The sequence below is a fragment of the Centroberyx gerrardi genome, chromosome 23 (genome assembly GCF_048128805.1).
Source record: "Centroberyx gerrardi isolate f3 chromosome 23, fCenGer3.hap1.cur.20231027, whole genome shotgun sequence".
Lineage (NCBI taxonomy): Eukaryota > Metazoa > Chordata > Actinopteri > Beryciformes > Berycidae > Centroberyx > Centroberyx gerrardi.
In genome coordinates, this window is record NC_136019.1 from 750945 (window position 1) to 756129 (window position 5185).

Here is a 5185-nt window from a genome sequence, read left to right on the forward strand (position 1 = left end):
GTTTATTATTATTATTATTATTATTATTATTATTATTATTATTAGAAACATCTTTATTTGTATATTCATTATTTCTTCTTTTTGGGAAATCTTAAGTTTTAATATCTGTACATAAAACAGGTTATTTGAATAAATTTCATTGTTGCTTCATTGCTCTTTTTTATTAAAGCTACAGTGACAAATGCCAAATACACAAGTGTTACATTGTACACACACACACACACACACACAGGTGCAGGGTTACATTACATTATGTCATTTAGCAGACGCTTTTCTCCAAAGCGACTTACAATAAGTGCATTTTGTCAACAATGAAACCAAATGTGCATCACAGTCTTCATCAGCTAAGCCTTTTAATAGGAATAATGATAGTATATAATATATAATAATATAATAATAGTAGCATTTGTAGAATCAGACAAATACCTCACCAAGTGCTGCTAGATCCCAACACAAAGTGCTCTACTGAACCAAGCCTGATTTTTCATTTCAAATTGCACTTTCATCTTTTCTCTTGAACTTTTGAATTTCAGTTTTGCTATTAATTTAACTTTTACTTTTATACTTTATTGCGTCATAATTATTCCAATAAAAGCATTACATAATATAGCTTTTGGTATTGAAAGGATTCCTCTGTGTTGGTGTTACAGAGGCCAATCTGGAAAATGAGGCGATCTTTCTCCAGCAGCGGAGGAATCCTTTAATGTGTTTTAATACCGAGTCTTTTAGTTCTCCCTGTGATGGGAGGTCAGCTGGGTTTGAAACAGGAACAGAATCAGTTTCATGAAGAATTTACTGATGGATTCAATCCCGTTCAATCTCATAAGAGTAGTAACTCTGGCTTCCTGTGGAGGGCAGCAGCACGCCTAAGCGGCGAGTCTGCTGCAAAGAAAAGGAAGACGAAGAAGAAGTGTGGGAAGCAACATGGCGGCCTACTGCTGACGAGGGAAGAACAAAGAGAGAAAAGAAGTTTCCTCTCGGTCTTCCTGGTTTATCTGAGTCCAGTAGTTCCTGATAGCAGTCCGGGTTAAAAGCTGTAAAGCTGTAAGCAGCCTAGCCGTTTAAAGTCAGCGGGTTTCTTCCAGATCCTCGGTGCTAACTTTGTGCCGTCTTAGCTCGGATGTGTTATGCTAGGCTACTACCGTGTTAGTCCTACGGTAGATGTGCACGGTTGTGCTCGTCGTAGCGCCGCGGAGAGCGTCCGGTAACTCCGACCGGAAGACTCCGGGTCAGATAGAGGCCTCGGCGACCAGGGAAAAGCCTTTGTCTTCCTCTGATGAAGAAGCAGCTCAGGCTCACGGCCCTCGGACTGCTTCAGGTAGGAGCTCAACAATATGAACACATCAACGGGACGCACGAGCTTTCTGCAGCTGGCTGCAAAGCTTTGATCTGACGGGTTACACTGGTTTGTAAGCTTATTTTAAATAATTAAAACTATTTTGTCTACCGTGACTTCCTGTTATGTAAAAACTCGTTTAAAATCAATCAAATGTTATCTTTCGCTGCTGCTAACTATCGTGTTAACCGGTATAACCCCCGCTAGCTAAACATTAGCTTTCCGGTGACGTAGTACTCATAACTTTCTGTTTCTTCATCTAAATCGGTTTACTGGTTGTTATCTATAGTAATAAACTCTTAGTTAAAACTGCAGTAAGCGATTTCAGACCCTGTAACCAATCCTGAAGCTAACGTGTGGTACGTGGAGATTTGCGCGAGACGTAATGATGTAAACAAACAACAACACAGCAGCAGCTTGTTGTTGTTTTCTCCTCTTTTCTAAAGCTTGTTGTCAGTCGGCCCGAGTAATGACGAATCGATAAAGCGAGCGAGGAAACGTTTTCAACTAGTAAACTTGCTCCCTTGTCTCTTTACTTGTCACTGTGGGTCATGTGACCTTCAGCGGGAGAACACTCTGGCAAAGTGAGACTGGTAACCGGCGATATTTCTCCCTAGGTACGTTTATTTTAGTCACGGTTTTTCTGCTCTTACTTCATTAAAGGATCTGTGTAAATCAACACTATGCCAGTGTTTCTATCAGTCCACACCCAGCACAGTTAATTTAACACTTTAGATGAATTTGACCAGCAATATCAGCTCAGTGAGTGGACAAGCAACTCTCCATGTAACATTATTTTGAGGTGATGCTAGAGGTTTTTGCAAAATCAACTGTTATTTACACTGGAACATTTGCTGTGCAGGCTTATGTCTTCTCATGTATTCCACCGGTAACCATATACTTACTGATGATGACACCCTGGAGCAAAGTTGAAAATTGTTTTTTAAGGGCGTATGAAACTTTATATGCAAGTAAAGATAATACAGGAATGTTGTACCTTACAGTACATTTGTAATTTCTTTAAGGGCAATCCTAGCTAACTACTTTCCCAGACAACAGTCAACTTATTAAGAGTAACTAAACCCCAAACCCAAATTTTTGGTGAAGCCTGACACCTGTTGGAGAAAAGTAGGGAACTGAACTGGCCTTCTGCTATTGGCTGATCTTTGTGCCAGGTGATGTCACCACCTGTTGTCAGTCTTCACCACAGATTTGGGTGGGGTTTAGATACTCTTAAGTGTTTTACCAACAGTTAATATGATATTGGAGAGTATAGTGAGCACCTAGATATGGGAGAACATGGAAAGGAACTGACATGTCCAATCAACGGTTAATCATGTTGATCACTAGAATACTATGCTCATCTGTTTAAATAAAAATGTTTAGGCAACGGGCCTAAAACAGTTAACCCCAGACCATTTGATCAACAATATTTTTTTTTTATATCCTTTGGAGTTTGGAAATGTTATTTCAGTCAGATTAATATTGGAATATGAGAATGCCAGATGAAAATGCGGCAGGATTTTACGATCCATAACTGCATCGCCTACATAGACTAATACTATAATAATATTCTTATTTTGTTCTTTATGATTATAGTCTCCATTCAGCTTCAATATGCTTGTCAGTATGACCCGTTGTTTATCTGAATAATGCTTCGATTCGAAGTGTGTGTAGTGGCACGTGTGTTTTGGGTTTTTTTTTGAGGGGGGGGGGGGGGGGCTAACAAACATTAATATTTGATTGTTAACTAACAGTGCAAATCGATCAAGATTTTTATGGAAAATGTGCATCCCTAGTTAAGTCTATTTCTTACAGAAATGATAATGAGCGAACCTTTGTGACGCCACAAAGTTACGGAAGTCCAAACGGCTCGTTTAGAGGCTCGCTTTTCTAATATGGATTGTGTGGATTTAGTTGGCGACCGTGCGTTTTGATACTTTCACCATGTTTAGATAGACCATCCAACTCCTTTATAATCAAACAGGCAAGGGAAATCACATTTTACACGATACGGGACCTTTAAAATTCTACAATTTGCTCCAAACTCGCATGTGTTAGTAATGGTATTTGTAAACGGTAACACTTTTTAATCAGAGATTTGTAACTGCTCAACACTTAGAGAGTTAACGTGATTGCAGTGCAGAGACTGGCATATTGCCCTTGTTACTATTACAATTACCTCGGTACCATTGAAGAGCTTGGGTACGCCCCTGTACATAAGAGGTTAAGAGTTCAGAGATATAGGTTGGGGCCAAACCATGTCTTATAGATAATCAATAAAATCTTAAAATGTATTGTAAAAGCAATTGGAAGACAATGGAGGGACGCTAAAATGGGGCTAATGTGGTGTCTTCTCTTGGTTCCAGTTAAAAGGCAAGCAGCAACATTTTGAACCAACTGTAGATGATTAAGTGCAGAATACTGGATAAGGAGTTACAATAATCTGCGGGATGAAACAAAAGCACAAATAACTTTCTCCAAGTCGGGGGCAGACAGAAGCGAGTTGATTACGGAAATATTTCTTAGGTGATAAAAATGTGACCGAATAACTCCAGGCTAGGTTTCCATGATGCCAAGATTCTCGTGAATCCCCAGTGTCCCAACTGGGGGGGCCAAATAAGATAACCTCAGTCCTATCCTCATTGAGTTGGAGAAATATTTGAGACATCCCGCACTTGACTTCAGCGAGGCAGTCCTTCAGAGTAACCAGGCTAAAGGCATTACTTGGATTGACAGGAAGGTACAATTGCGTGTCATCTGCATAATGATGAAAAGAGATATTGTGCCTGCTTATTATGTGACCAAGAGGGAGCATGTTAATTGAGAATAGAAGTGTCCAAGTAGCATGCGACCACGGATCGCTCCTCTTGATCCACAGCCCTCCAGAGGCCCTCTCTGCTGCCTCTATGGTGGTTCTGATGGCCTTTTTTTTTACGTGTTCCTGTGATGCCGAGCAGACTGTAGGCCTTGCAGAGAGACTGAGCTGCGAAGCCTCTACAGCCCACCTCTATCGGCACATACCGTGCACGCCACCCCCTTCTGCGGCACTGTTCCACCTAGTCAGCATACTTGGCATACTTAATCTCGTCGGCCTCTTCCATTCGCTCCTCCCAGGGAATTGTCAGCTCCAGCATGACCACCTGTTAGATGTCTCAGAGAACAGCACAGTGTCTGGTCTCAGGGTACTCATTGCGATTGTCTCTGGGAATCGGAGCTGCTTCCCTAGGTCGGCTTTCATCTGCCAGTCTGGTGTAGTTCCAAAGATCCCTGCTGGCACTCTTGGTTGGCTTCTCCCAGCTAAGATTGGCAGAGGAGGAAATGAAGCTACCTAATGCAATGGAGGAATGGCTGTCAGAGAGATATGACCTGAAGCAATTAAGAGCCAAGCCATTATATCCTATATAATTCTTAAGGTGATCAGGTCAAATGTTACAATCCACAGTGTCAAAAGCCACACTGAGGTCCAGCAGGACTAAGGTTGAGCATTGAGCAGCATCAGCAGCTAAGTGGAGGTGATTTGACACTCTGAGTAAAGCAGTCTCAGTGCTGTGACCCGATCTGAAACCAGATTGGAATTTTTAAAACAGTTTGTTGCAACTCCTGTCATTTGTCAGTTGATTATAAACAACTGTTTCTGGACCTGTGCAGGTTTATAAATATGGTCTGTAGCCAGGGAGCGATTGATAATGGAAAGGAAAAGTGGGCAGATAGTCCTGATTACCTGTGACACGATATCTAAGAACTTATGAACATATCTGCTCAAATCAACTCAATGATGTTAACACTTAATATCTTAATATTTCCTCAATAGGTTTAAGTCTTCATAGAGCTGCTTGAACCCTACAA